Below are 14,940 nucleotides of genomic sequence, written 5' to 3' on the forward strand. Positions count from 1 at the left end.
CTAAATATTAACAGTATTTTCATTAATTATCAATATTATCACAGGTTAAGTTATCAAAATCACTAGTTATTACTGTTAGTTTCCATCACTAGTTAATGTCAATATTATCAGCAGTTATTACTATCAATATTATCAGCAGTTATTACTATCAATATTATCAGCAGTTATTACTATCAATATTATCAGCAGTTATTACTATCAATATTATCAGCAGTTATTACTATCAATATTATCAGCAGTTATTACTATCAATATTATCAGCAGTTATTACTATCAATATTATCAGCAGTTATTACTATCAATATTATCATTAAGAATATTATCATATAGGTATCAATTATTTTCACTAGTAATCAATCTCTGAAATAGATGTCAACATTATCTCTAATTATTATTATAAATATTTTCACTCACAATTATTAGTATTTTCGCTAATTATCAAAATTATCACCAGGTATTATTAAAATTATAACTAGGTATTGTCAAAATTATTAGTAATTATTATCAATATCATCACTAGCTACTATCAGTATTATCACTACCTAAAATTATTACTGCCATCACTGATCACTATAAACATCACTGATCACTATAAACATCACTGATCACTATAAACATCACTGATCACTATAAACATCACTGATCACTATAAACATCACTGATCACTATAAACATCACTGATCACTATAAACATCACTGATCACTATAAACATCACTGATCACTATAAACATCACTGATCACTATAAACATCACTGATCACTATAAACATCACTGATCACTATAAACATCAAGCGTAGGTTGATTTCTTTGAATTCAAACGTGATGACTGGTATAGCTGTCGCGCCTGTCTGGTTAGGAGAGGACGGAGAATAGTCTCCACTCCACCACTTCCTGTTCTAAAGAACCCACACGGATTTAGCGCTTCACGCGACGAATAACAGTCTAAATAATATTAAAAATATATATATATATATATATATATATATATATATATATATAGATATATATATATATATATATAGATATGTATGTATATATAGGGAGGTACCACCTCTATACCTGTACTGGGGACTCTAATCCTCAGTAAAAAGAATAAACTTACTTCAGGGAAAACTCAAGATTCTTCCAGGAGCTGTTTGAATATTTTCTTCTCCTACCACCCCTTATATTCTATACTCTCTGTGAACTTTATTTATAGACAAAATACACTGATAAAAAATACAAACATGAATACATTGGTACATTATGTCAAAGATTATGACTCTTCCAACTCCTCCAAAGCCGGACGCGAGCCAAGTACGGAGCAAGCATTTCCCCTCTGGATGGCCACAATGAGGCGATGGAACATGATAGTTGCTGCCCTCGGGTCCATGGTGAATATATATATATATATATATATATATATATATATATATATATATATATATATATATATATATATGCAATAAGATCACAGTAAACAGGTGATTTCAAAATATGCAAAACAACCACTCTGAAAGAATAGAGAAATTCCAAGCGCTTTCGTGACTACTCACATTATCAAGGAACTATGAAAGTAAAGCATCCAAGGAAGCTATATAAGGGGTCTGGCCAACACCTCACTATCAGATCCCACAACGGTTAAACACCTGACGCGCGCCGACCCAACTTGGATAGGTCCTTTGCACAACTCACCCACAAACTATTCTACCCAAGAAAAATTAAAAATTATTATTTGTCCAGTGTATTATTAAATTCTTCCCCAATTCTATTAATTATAAATGGATCTAATTTATTTAAACCAAAGGAAATATTCATGTTATTGTCAAAACTGCTTTTTTATGAAACAAGATTCAATTATATTCCTGTCGACCATGGACTTGCTTGATACTACTTTCTCAACTTTTTGAAAATCAATTGAGAAAGTAATATCAAGCAAGTCCATGGTCGACAGGAATATAATTGAATCTTGTTTCATAAAAAGCAGTTTTGACAATAATATGAATATTTCCTTTGGTTTATATAAATTAGATCCATTTATAATTAATAGAATTTGGGAAGAATTTAATAATACACTGGACAAATAATAATTTTTAAATTTTCTTGGGTAGAATAGTTTGTGGGTGAGTTGTGTAAAGGACCTATCCAGTTGTGTCGGCGCGCGTCAGGTGTTTAACCGTTGTGGGATCTGATAGTGAGGTGCTGGCCAGACCCCTTATATAGCTTCCTTGGATGCTTTACTTTCATAGTTCCTTGATAATGTGAGTAGTCACGAAAGCGCTTGGAATTTCTCTATTCTTTCAGAGTGGTTGTTTTGCATATGTATATATATATATATATATATATATATATATATATGTATATATATATATATGTATATATATATATATATATATATATACATGTAGTGCCATATAGGAAGAACTTGTCATTCCGGCTTAAATAGCAACTCTCTTCTTGCCGAATAAGGCAAGCAAAAATTTGTGTATGCAATAATTTCGCAAAAATCATTCTGAACCTAACGAAAAAATATATTTCATTGTGTATGTTTATTAAATTATTGTGAACGTATCTTAAATATATTTAGTTGGATTAGGCTAAATTTAATTGCACTTGTTATAATACGGTTAGGTAAGTTTTCTTAGATTCTTTTGGTACAAAATTATTAATTTTAACATTAACATGTTAGAAGTGATCAAAGTCCCAGGACCGAAACGTTTTCTAATAAATATGTCGTAGTGTTTGCTCAACATTAACATAAATGAAACAAATTACATCTCTAAACGTATAAGAGAAAATTTTAGAAAGGACTTAATTTTAAATGAGTTCTTACTAACTGACCAGTTTTACTTAATCAGCACGACATATGTTTCTCCCAAGCACTACATGACCCTGCACGGGTTTAGCGCTTTTCAATTAATGTAATATATATATTTTTGGAAAATGTATTGGAAATTTCCGAGTATAAATTTTCAGGTCATCGAACCGACAATAATGAAAAAGGTTGGAAGCTTCGGCCGTATTTCGAAGCCGCTCCGATAACCCGGCGGCGAAGACCCGATAAACCGGGGCCGGATAACCGATAACCGGCCACCACTATCAGGAAGCTAGCTTTATCTGGAGATAACTCAGATTAAAGTGGCAGACTATATTTTGCTCCGATGCTCTGGTTATAAAGCTGAACTGCTGAATGACAAGGATGAGGTGTGTGTGTGTCTGCTGGGATGAAGTGTGTGTCTGCTGGGGTGAAGTGTGTGTCTGCTGGGGTGAAGTGTGTGTCTGCTGGGGTGAAGTGTGTGTCTGCTGGGGTGAAGTGTGTGTCTGCTGGGGTGAAGTGTGTGTCTGCTGGGGTGAAGTGTGTGTCTGCTGGGGTGAAGTGTGTGCTGCGGTGAAGTGTGTGTCTGCTAGGGTGAGGTGTGTGTCTGCTGCGGTGAAGTGTGTGTGTCTGCTGGGGTGAGGTGTGTGTCTGCTGCGGTGAAGTGTGTGTCTGCTGCGGTGAAGTGTGTGTCTGCTGGGGTGAAGTGTGTGTCTGCTGGGGTGAGGTGTGTGTCTGCTGCGGTGAAGTGTGTGTCTGCTGGGGTGAAGTGTGTGTCTGCTGGGGTGAAGCGTGTGTCTGCTGGGGTGAAGTGTGTGTCTGCTGCGGTGAAGTGTGTGTCTGCTGCGGTGAGGTGAGTGTCTGTTGCGGTGAAGTGTGTGTTTCTGCTGCGGTGAAGTGTGTGTGTCTGCTGGGGAGAGGTGTGTGTCTGCTGCGGTGAGGTGTGTGTCTGCTGGGGTGAAGTGTGTGTCTGCTGGGGTGAAGTGTGTGCTGCGGTGAAGTGTGTGTCTGCTGGGGTGAGGTGTGTGTCTGCTGCGGTGAAGTGTGTGTGTCTGGTGGGGTGAGGTGTGTCTGCTGCGGTGAAGTGTGTGTCTGCTGCGGTGAAGTGTGTGTCTGCTGGGGTGAAGTGTGTGTCTGCTGGGGTGAGGTGTGTGTCTGCTGCGGTGAAGCGTGTGTCTGCTGGGGTGAAGTGTGTGTCTGCTGGGGTGAAGCGTGTGTCTGCTGCGGTGAAGTGTGTGTCTGCTGCGGTGAGGTGTGTGTCTGCTGCGGTGAAGTGTGTGTTTCTGCTGCGGTGAAGTGTGTGTGTCTGCTGGGGAGAAGTGTGTGTCTGCTGCGGTGAGGTGTGTGTCTGCTGGGGTAAAGTGTGTGTCTGCTGGAGTGAAGTGTGTGTCTGCTAGGGTGAGATGTGTGTGTCTGCTGGGGTGAGGTTGTGTGTGTCTGCTGGGGTGAAGTGTGTGTGTCTGCTGGGGTGAAGTGTGTATCTGCTGGGGTGAGGTGTGTGTGTGTGTGTCTGCTGGGGTGAAGTGTGTGTCTGCTGCAGTGAGGTGTGTGTCTGCTGGGGTGAAGTGTGTCTGCTGGGGTGAAGTGTGTGTCTGTTGGGGTGAGGTGTGCGTGTGTGTGTGTGTGTGTGTGTGTGTGTGTGTGTGTGTGTGTGTGTGTCTCATGGGGTGAGGTGTGTGTGTGTGTCTGCTGTGGTGAAGTGTGTATCTCCTAAGGTGAAGTGCGTGTCTGCTGGGGTGAGGTGCGTGTGTCTGCTGGGGTGAAGTGTGTGTCTGCTGCGGTGAACTCTGTCTCTGCTTGGGAGAAGTGTGTTGGGCTGGTGTGAGGTGTGTGTCTGTTTGGGTGAGGTGTGTGTGTGTGTGTGTGTGTGTGTGTGTGTGTGTGTGTGTGTGTGTGTGTGTCTGCTGGGGTGAGGTGTGTGTGTCTGCTGGGGTGAAGTGTGTGTGTGTGTGTGTTTCTGCTGGGATGAAGTGTGTGTGTGTGTGTCTGCTGGGGTGAACTGTGTATTTGCTGGGCCGAGGTGTGTGTGTGTCTGCTGGGGTGGGGTGTGTGTGTGCCTGCTGGGGTGAGGTGTGTGTGTCTGCTGGGGTGAGATGTGTGTGTGTCTGCTGGGGTGAGATGTGTGTGTGTCTGCTGGGGTGAGATGTGTGTGTCTGCTGAGGCGAGATGTGTGTCTGCTGGGGTGAAGTGTGTGTCTGCTGGGGTGAGAGGTGTGTGTGTCTGCTGGGGTGAGATGTGTGTGTCTGCTGGGACGAGGTGTGTGTGTGTCTGCTGGGACGAGGTGTATGTTTGTCTGCTGGGGTGAAGTGTGTGTGTCTGCTGGGTGTGTGTGTGTGTCTGCTGAAGTGTGGTGTGTGTGTGTCTGCTGGGATGGTGTGTATCTGCTGGGGTGAGAGGTGTGTGTGTGTGTCTGCTAGGGTGAGGTGTGTGTGTGTGTGTGTGTGTCTGCTAGGGTGAGGTGTGTGTGTCTGCTGAGGTGAGGTGTGCCTGCTGAGGTGAGATGTGTGTGTTTGCTGGGGTGAGGTGTGTGTGTGTCTGCTGGGGTGAGGTGTGTGTGTGTGTCTGCTGGGGTGAGGTGTGTGTGTGTGTGTCTGCTGGGGTGAGGTGTGTGTGTGTGTCTGCTGGGGCGAGGTGTGTGTGTCTGCTGGGGTGAGGTGTGTGTGTGTGTGTGTCTACTGGGGCGAGGTGTGTGTGTGTGTATGTCTGCTGGGGTGAGGTGTGTGTGTGTCTGCTGGGCTGAGGTGTGTGTGTCTGCTGGGGTGAGGTGTGTGTGTGTCTGCTGGGGTGAGGTATGTGTGTGTCTGCTGGGGTGAGGTATGTGTGTATCTGCTGGGGTGAGGTATGTGTGTTTGCTGGGGTGGTGTGTGTGTCTGCTGGGGTGAGGTGTGAGGCAGTATGGGAAAGGGCTTAATGTAGAAATGGATTCATGAGTGAAGGGGAGCAGACATTAATTTTTGAGAGAGAGAGAGAGAGAGAGAGAGAGAGAGAGAGAGAGAGAGAGAGAGAGAGAGAGAGAGAGAGAGAGAGGTAAGGGGGGCATCGAAGGCTGCTTGTGTATATAGGCTTGACCAAACAACAATGTCTGGGTTTCAGTCGCTGTGTTGACTCAAGGACCGGCCTCTCCTGCAAATATTCTCAACGTTACGAAACAATGTAACTCAGAGTAATGAAAACCTGGTCTGGGACCAGCTAGCTACCTCACTGAATGCTTGATTGGGTCAGCTGGGGCAGACAATTTTAATGGCAGTGGTGGTATTTGTAGGTGTGTGTGTGTGTGTGTGTGTGTGTGTGTGTGTATTTGTACCCACCTGTTTGTGGTTACTGCGTTCGAATCTCAGATCAAAGCCCGTTCTCTTAACTTGCCACCTTCCAGATTCACTCTTTCCTATCCTCGTGAGCCCTATCGTATTTCCTCTTCAAACTAGGTATGGAGCCTATGTAAGGCCCTGATCCACCAGGAGGCCTGGTCATGGACCGGGCCGCGGGGGCGTTGATCCCCGGAATGCCCTCCAGGTAGACTCCAGGAACTATAAACGGCCCAGAATGACTGTCAGTTGAGTTTCCTGAATGCCACTCTTAGATAATGCAGACGAGCATTGACTCAGCTGCTGATCCTGCCTCTTAAACGGCTGCTACCGGATTCATTCTCTTTTCACCACCCTGAGGCTGAAGAAATATTTCCTGGTAACCCCATGACTCATCTGTGTACCTGCTTCCCGTCGTTCAGTGTCCATGTCTTTTCGGGGTCGTTCTATCTCTAGATGTCGCCAGGTTTACTTCCCTTTTTGTCTCCTTACGGTTGATTGACCTTAACTCCGGGCGTAATCTCATTACCAATCCTCATTAATGTTCTCATTAAAGGAGAAGGCAAAGAGTAAAAATATTGAGGCCATCCACCCAGAAGAACTGACTACGTTTTAATTAAGTTCCAGTTACACCTATCATTATAATAAAGGTGTATAATACCTACAAGTTCATGAATAAGATACATGCGCATCACCTTGTGTACCTTTATTTCCGAGACGTTTCGCCTTCCTGGTAGGCTTCAGCCGAATACAGCGGTGACCAAAATTGAAGACATCATCATCAGTCCATCAAGGCTAAGGAATCAAGCTCATCACTTTCACCTCTCCACTGCATCTGCTGTGTCCAGTTTTAGTCGCCTCTGCAATCGGATAAAGTCTATACCCCTACATTCAACTGAAGATTCCTACTGTGTAGGAGAAACGTTTTGGAAATAACGATACCAGAGTGTCATACACGTGTTTCACCCCTCAACACGCTTAGATGCCCCGGTTGTCCATTGTTAATTGTCCGGTTACTTCGGGTGCTTTTCGATTCCTTTACCAGTCGCGTGTCTCGGCCTCCTCTTGTATTTCCCACAAATACTATGGTTATAGAACGAATATTCTTGGAGCACTTTTCGAATTTCTTCACAACTTTCCTGGAGTCCACCCTAAGCCCCCGACGTTTCTTGCCTCATCACGTAAACGTTCAGTTCAGTACTTTCCTCCTAATACGACTCTGCAGTAGTTTAGAACACGATATCCACACAGGATAAAAAGCACAAAAAAAGCAGAGAACGACTTCACAAACAACAGTGTAACCCGAGAACAAGAAGAGTGCTGCAAAGAAGAGAGATTTTTTTTAAAATGTTGCACGATACAGCAGACAGCTGCAGCAGGATCGAAAAAGAGAGCAATATTGAAGACAGGACACAGCGAACATCACTCTTCTCATGCAACTACAAACAGGTAATGTTGCAGACACACACACACACACACCAGGCACATCTCCTGAAGCGCACATCAACCAAATAACTGCTGCAGCATATGGGCGCCTAGCAAACCTCAGAACAGCATTCCGACATCTTAATAAGGAATCGTTCAGGACCCTGTACACCGTGTACGTTAGGCTCATGTTGAAGTATGCGGAACCAGTTTGGAACCCACACCTAGCCAAGCACGTAAAGAAACTAGAGAAAGTGCAAAGGTTTGCAACAAGACTAGTCCAAGAGCTAAGAGGTATGTCCTACGAGGAGAGGTTAAGGGAAATCAACCTGACGACACTGGAGGACAGGAGAGATAGGGAGGACATGATAACGACATACAAAAATACTGAGAGGAATTGACAAGGTGGACAAAGACAGGATGTTCCAGAGATGGGACACAGCAACAAGGGGACACAGTTGGAAGTTGAAGACACAGATGAATCACAGGGATGTTAGGAAGTACTTCTTCAGCCACAGAGTAGTCAGGAAGTGGAATAGTTTGGGAAGGGATGTAGTGGAGGCAGGATCCATACATAGCTTTAAGCGGAGGTATGATAAAGCTCACGGTTCAGGGAGAGTGACCTAGTAGCGACCAGTGAAGAGGCGGGGCCAGGAGCTTGGACTCGACCCCTGCAACCTCAACTAGGTGAGTACACACACACACAGACACACACACACACACATTCCAAGTCAGTTCATACATACAAGTAATGATCTTAGAAATTGGACCTGTGTTTCAGTTCCTTGAATTAACTCTGAATATCTTCCATTCCTCCAGACGTTGCATGACCCCCTACGGGTTTAGCCATCTCCCATGAAAATAGTAGTAGTAGTAGTAGTAGTAGTAGTAGTAGTATTTACCTGGCCCTGCCTTTAATTAAGCTTGTGTAACGCCAGTTACCAAAATTTACCCAATTATAGCATACAGCAGCAACAACACATGCAATAATGCGGAAAGGCGCCTAAAGGCACAGCTGTGACCCTCCTCAGCTCACATACTGAGGGGCCGGGATTCGATCCTCGGCACGAGTGGTAACATTAGGTGTTTCCTTACACCTACCGTCGTCCCTGTTCACCTACCAGCGCCCGTAAGTAAGTAGGAGTTAGGCAACAAGTATGGGTTGCATTCCGGAGGAGAGGATTGAAGAACTCGGTGGAAATAATAGAGACACTCTCTGATCAATGACCTCCGGAGTTTACTGGGTTTTCCTGGTTAATAATTCGTGTGAAATCCTCATCTACAACTGAAATGCGAACAGAAAAAAATACCAGTTTTTTTTGTAACGAATAGATATTACATACTACAAAACTATCAATAACTGCTTAATGTCACCATCGGTTTATCTATAGTTTAAAAGAGAAAAAATGACTTTCTCTTAATAACACAGGTTACACAAAAACACTCGTACACACACTTGTTCACTCTGTAGGCGGGCAAGGGAGAGCAGTTATCTGTAGGACTGGTGGCTTTGGGTTAACAGGGGCCAGATGTGACGATACCTTTGCAAACACTTGTAGACTCTGGTAGAAGTACATTGGTGCAACTAATGCGACATTTTCTTGAGGCAACGTATCGCTCTCCAGAAGCATTGTCAAGCCGTTGCAAACAACACAGGGGCACAGAGGGTATATATAGTTATTAATGAGAGGTGCAAAGCTAAGTTAGGTTAGGTTCTTCAGGAAACAGGACAAGTGTTTCCAAAATATAATAACTAAATATACCCTCAGTGTCCCTATGTTATTTGTAACGGCTTGACAAAGCTCCTGAAGAGCGAAACGTTGCCACAATAAAATGTCGTATTAGTTACACATGTGTCCTTTATCTAACATACCGTCGGTAATTCCACCAACATTATTACACTTGTTATCTTGCAACAACGAGACACCGTTCAGAGGAAGGTACTGCGTTTTGATGTGAACATTGTTTTGGTCTCCAAATACATAAATGATCTCGGTGTCTACCTGGATTCTTCAGTGTCATTTGCTGAGCACATAAACTAAATTATCAAGGCTTGCGATTTTCATATTCACAATCTCTGTGCAGTCAGAAAAGTACCTTGATATGCAGAAGAACTTGGTCCTTACCCACGCACTCCTGGCAATAGAAAGCAAATACACAAACTATCAACACAAAAATATCTAATGGGTAGAATAACCATAATTTTTAAAGGGATGGACCTGTAAGCCAGCGGAAGGCCCCGGTCATATGACCACAAACTCCAGCTGTGGGTCATCATATCACTAAGACCCGCGTCAGGAAACACTTGTCCTCTTTCCTGATAAACCTTACCTAACCTGTTAAACTTACCAACACAGATAATTATTTTTTAAGCTTAATACAAAATGGGGTTACCAACACCAAGGTAGCAAGCTGAAGGCTGACAGTCACACAGAAGAGACGTCAGCGGCGTCGTCAGTAGCAGTACCGGCGTCAGTTACCGTTTGTCAGAGATACTCATAGACACATGGCCCATTTTTTGTGTGATAAAGAAGAGGTAAGAGAGACAACGATGGTAGCGTCAAATAGGCATCAGCTCTGGTGGCAGAGTCAGTCGTGATAACATAAGCAGCCATGACATCAACAGTGATGACACATGTGTGTGTGTATGTGTATCGCAGCCTAGCTTGTATCCAAAACTCGCTGCAAACCGAAGGACATAAGTTACGTAATGTAGACACATGAGGCATTTACGGCATCGTTGGGCTGTTAAATGTTGTCCAGACCGTATCCATAAACCATCACGAGTCACAGGAGGACAAACTGCAGCAAATTCTGTCAAAAGGAAAAATTTCCTCACTAGACTGAAAAAAAACAAGAAAAAAGTTGCGTTTTTAGGCAAAAACATTCCACCTTCCTACCAGCCTTGGGAAGAGAGAGAGAGAGAGAGAGAGAGAGAGAGAGAGAGAGAGAGAGAGAGAGAGAGAGAGAGAGAGAGAGAGGGTGATACAGAACACATCGATCTGAACTTCCAAGTTTCAGTTACCAAGAGTGAAGTGAAACCACTCCCGGCTGAGTGCAATGAATTAAACTACTGTGAGGAAACTGACGACCTCTTGTACTCAATGAGGAATACACACACACACACACACACACACACACACACACACACACACACACACACACACACACACACATTACAAACTCTCCCCCCAGAAAACAACATCACCATAATTCCCACTCTACATCTCCCTCTCACAGGTTCCATAACACTAATATGCAAAACTGTTCACTCGTCCCCCTCCCGCGAGCGCTTTTTGTAGTGGTCATGAGGGCAGGGAATTGTTGTTGTCCCGTATTTTGTAGTGGTCAGGAGAGTAGAGAATTGTTGTTGCCCCGTATTTTGTAGCGGTCATGAGAACAGAGAATTGTGACTGAAGTGTGTTTGTCACGCATGGTAGACCCGCGTAACTAGACCACAAACTGGAAGCAAAAAAAATGGACGACGCTTCGGTCCATCCTAGAGAGAGAGATATCAGATAGTGACTTTGTATTTCCATTTTGTGGGATAGTTATGAATTACTAGAGCTGCAGTAATATTATATTTTAGACTAACAGGAGTTTAAGACTTGGCTACCTGACACGCAGAATATATCAAACACCTGTCTTATCTGTTCCGCCGTAGGTGCCCAACGCTTTCCTAAACTTGCTCTAATAACTTCACTCTGGGTGTTTCTGACACCTTCCACATACCACTTTTGTTACACAGGCTACGTTATTTTCATTCACCAGCTTTTATTACCACATTAGACAAAAGTGACATTCCTGAGATACATGGCAGATCAAGCGTACTTGGTACGCTTGTGGTTACCTGCCCCACTCACTGCCTAATGAATATTTAACATATCAGTACAGAGAATACAAGTACATAATATATTTACCTCTTTTTACCTCATCAGCCGTCTCTCACTACGTTAAGATTTTCCAAATGAGGAAGCATATTTATGATTATTCATTCGATGATGATTGTACTTTGCGGGAGTGAGCAATCTAAAGTTCCAATGACCATATATACCGTCACATTCCCAGCAGAGTGCAGGCACTGTGCCTCCCACCTCAACCAGAGTGCAGGCACTGTGCTTCCCACCTCAACCAGAGTGCAGGCACTGTGCTTCCCACCTCCACCAGAGTGCAGGCACTGTGTCTCCCACCTCCACCAGAGTGCAGGCACTGTGTCTCCCACCTCCACCAGAGTGCAGGCACTGTGCCTCCCACCTCCACCAGAGTGCAGGCACTGTGTCTCCCACCTCCACCAGAGTGCAGGCACTGTGCCTCCCACCTCCACCAGAGTGCAGGCACTGTCTCCCACCTCCACCAGAGTGCAGGCACTGTGCCTCCCACCTCCACCAGAGTGCAGGCACTGTCTCCCACCTCCACCAGAGTGCAGGCACTGTGTCTCCCACCTCCACCAGAGTGCAGGCACTGTGTCTCCCACCTCCACCAGAGTGCAGGCACTGTGTCTCCCACCTCAACCAGAGTGCAGGCACTGTGCCTCCCACCTCCACCAGAGTGCAGGCACTGTGTCTCCCACCTCCACCAGAGTGCAGGCACTGTGTCTCCCACCTCCACCAGAGTGCAGGCACTGTGTCTCCCACCTCCACCAGAGTGCAGGCACTGTGTCTCCCACCTCCACCAGAGTGCAGGCACTGTGTCTCCCACCTCCAGAACTCAAGTCTGGCAAACCAGTTTCCAAGAAATCTTTCATATACAGCAGAAACACATTTACTTGATGAACCTTACGTGCTTTGTGCATAGGATATAAAATACAAACTCACTCCCCAGACAGAAGGGAACAATTGAGGACTTGAAAGATCATTAGGCGTAAAAAATCCAGTATTCCATACCATAAGGACAACACACACACACACACACACACACACACACACTCACACACACACACACACACACACACACACACACACACACACACACACACACACACACAAATACATCTATTCAAATTGAAATTAGATAAAAAAAAAAAACAGTCCCACAAACCAGAAAACGATAAACAATTTCCTCGCAAAAGACGCTCTTTTTATTGAAATTTCTAGTAAAAATAATTTTTATTTCTCCTAAACGTTCGCCGAAATTCAGACAAATAATTCAGTCGAAAAAAAACCATGACGAACATTGTCAGTTAACTGTTGGCAGTAAGGTATTTGTAGCTGTCAATGACATCTCAAAAGGCAAGAAAGAGCAGCATCCACAAGTGGATAACGATGAGTGAAATGTGAATGTCTAATCCTCAAACTACAGAGAATCTTCTCATGTTGATATTTCTTGTAAAAAAAAAAAATAAAAGTGGGCCATACACACACATCTTTCTAAATCACCTAAATAGTTGTTGCCTGTCTAGAGGGCCCACGGGGCCTGCCACTTTCCTGGTCATGGGCTGTGATGAGGCCCACATCATTGAGACAGAAGTATGCCCTCACCAGCAAGTGTTTATGATGTCCGGCATGAAGACATTTGGTGAAGAGTTTACCTTCATTATAAACGTTGTCTCGCTCCGGCGAGAATTTTACTGTAGAGTAAAACTGAGTCTATAACGTGTTTTACACCAATTGTCTACCATACTGGTTGTCAACACCTGCCATTTTTCATGTCTATGACTCTCCCTGGCTACCTTGAAGGTTGTCAACACCTGCCATCCTTCATGTCTATGACTCTCCCTGGCTACCTTGAAGGTTGTCAACACCTGCCATCCTTCATGTCAATGATTCTCCCTGGCTACCTTGAAGGTTGTCAACACCTGCCATCCTTCATGTCAATGATTCTCCCTGGCTACCTTGAAGGTTGTCAACACCTGCCATCCTTCATATCTATGACTCTCCCTTGCTACCTTGAAAGTTGTCAACACCTGCCATCCTTCATGTCTACGACTCTCCCTGGCTACCTTGAAGGTTGTCAACACCTGCCATCCTTCATGTCTATGACTCTCCTTGGCTACCTTGAAGGTTATCAACACCTGCCATCCTTCATGTCTACGACTCTCCCTGGCTACCTTGAAGGTTATCAACACCTGCCATCCTTCATGTCTATGACTCTCCCTGGCTACCTTGAAGGCTGTCAACACCTGCCATCCTTCATGTCTACGACTCTCCCTGGCTACCTTGAAGGTTGTCAACACCTGCCATCCTTCATGTCTATGACTCTCCCTGGCTACCTTGAAGGTTATCAACACCTGCCATCCTTCATGTCTATGACTCTCCCTGGCTACCTTGAAGGTTATCAACACCTGCCATCCTTCATGTCTACGACTCTCCCTGGCTACCTTGAAGGCTGTCAACACCTGCCATCCTTCATGTCTATGACTCTCCCTGGCTACCTTGAAGGTTGTCAACACCTGCCATCCTTCATATCTATGACTCTCCCTGGCTACCTTAAAGTATCGTTGATATATCATCTATTGCCAGGACAGGTTTAATATTCTTGTCACAGGACGTGTTGGTGTCAGTAGCTTTTGATTTGCTCTATACATCTGGCCCAGCAATTTTCATCAATAGAATGATTTTTGTTTGTATGGGCTTTTGTCATAGCGATAAAATTTACTCTCAATAACAATACAGCATTTTCTGTATATTTATCTTTGTATTTTACAGTTACCGCTGCAGTAAAATTAATACTCGACATTATTACAATTTCCTCTACTAACCGAATTGTTATTTTTGTTTGTGAAGCCATGACAATAAACTTAACTCCAAATAACGCTGTTGCAATTTTTTTTTATCCCGAAAACTTATCGTAAATGATCACCATAACAACGTAATATCTGTAAACATATAAATGACCTCTTCGCAATGATTGTGCTTGCCGTTTCCATCCTGGTGGGACCGAGATTTTTTGATAGCGTGATTGGTGGGACTTAAGATGTGCTGGGCTGAGAATCACTGCACCAGAACATGCATAAGACAGCAGTTTTCGTCTCAGTATCCAAGTTTTCACTACCAGGGATCCCTATATAAAGTCCAGCCGCCGAAAGATTTCCTCTTCTTTGTGTTGGGTATAGACCATCGAGTTGAATGTGTCAGGATGGCCGAGCGGTCCAAGGCGCTGCGTTCAGGTCGCAGTCCGGTCTTCCGGGCGTGGGTTCGAATCCCACTTCTGACAGGTATTTTTTCGGTGTCCCGTAGCTCGGTTGGCAGCGCACTCAGGTCACACACTGAGGTCCCGGTGCGGGTGGAAGCATTTGGGCGTATTTCCTTAAGACACCTTCTTCCCCTAGTCATAAGTTATATCAGGTACTTTAAGATATAAAGATTATTATTATTATTATTACGAGCCAGGGCAGACATGTGCAGACATGTGCAACAGGTGCGTATTTTTATTGACGATACGCACGTGTGTTTCACTCATTTAATTGTCGGTATTTT

General features: G+C 44.1%; 1 non-coding gene across 1 annotated transcript; it reads left to right on the plus strand.

Moving 5' to 3' along the window:
- Window positions 1–14,593: 14,593 nt before the first annotated feature.
- TRNAL-CAG (transfer RNA leucine (anticodon CAG)) lies at window positions 14,594–14,677 on the plus strand. The gene has a single exon. It is a non-coding gene; the product is annotated as a tRNA-Leu (tRNA).
- The last annotated feature ends 263 nt before the right edge of the window (window positions 14,678–14,940 follow it).

The sequence above is a fragment of the Cherax quadricarinatus genome, chromosome 32 (genome assembly GCF_038502225.1).
Source record: "Cherax quadricarinatus isolate ZL_2023a chromosome 32, ASM3850222v1, whole genome shotgun sequence".
Taxonomy (NCBI): domain Eukaryota; kingdom Metazoa; phylum Arthropoda; class Malacostraca; order Decapoda; family Parastacidae; genus Cherax; species Cherax quadricarinatus.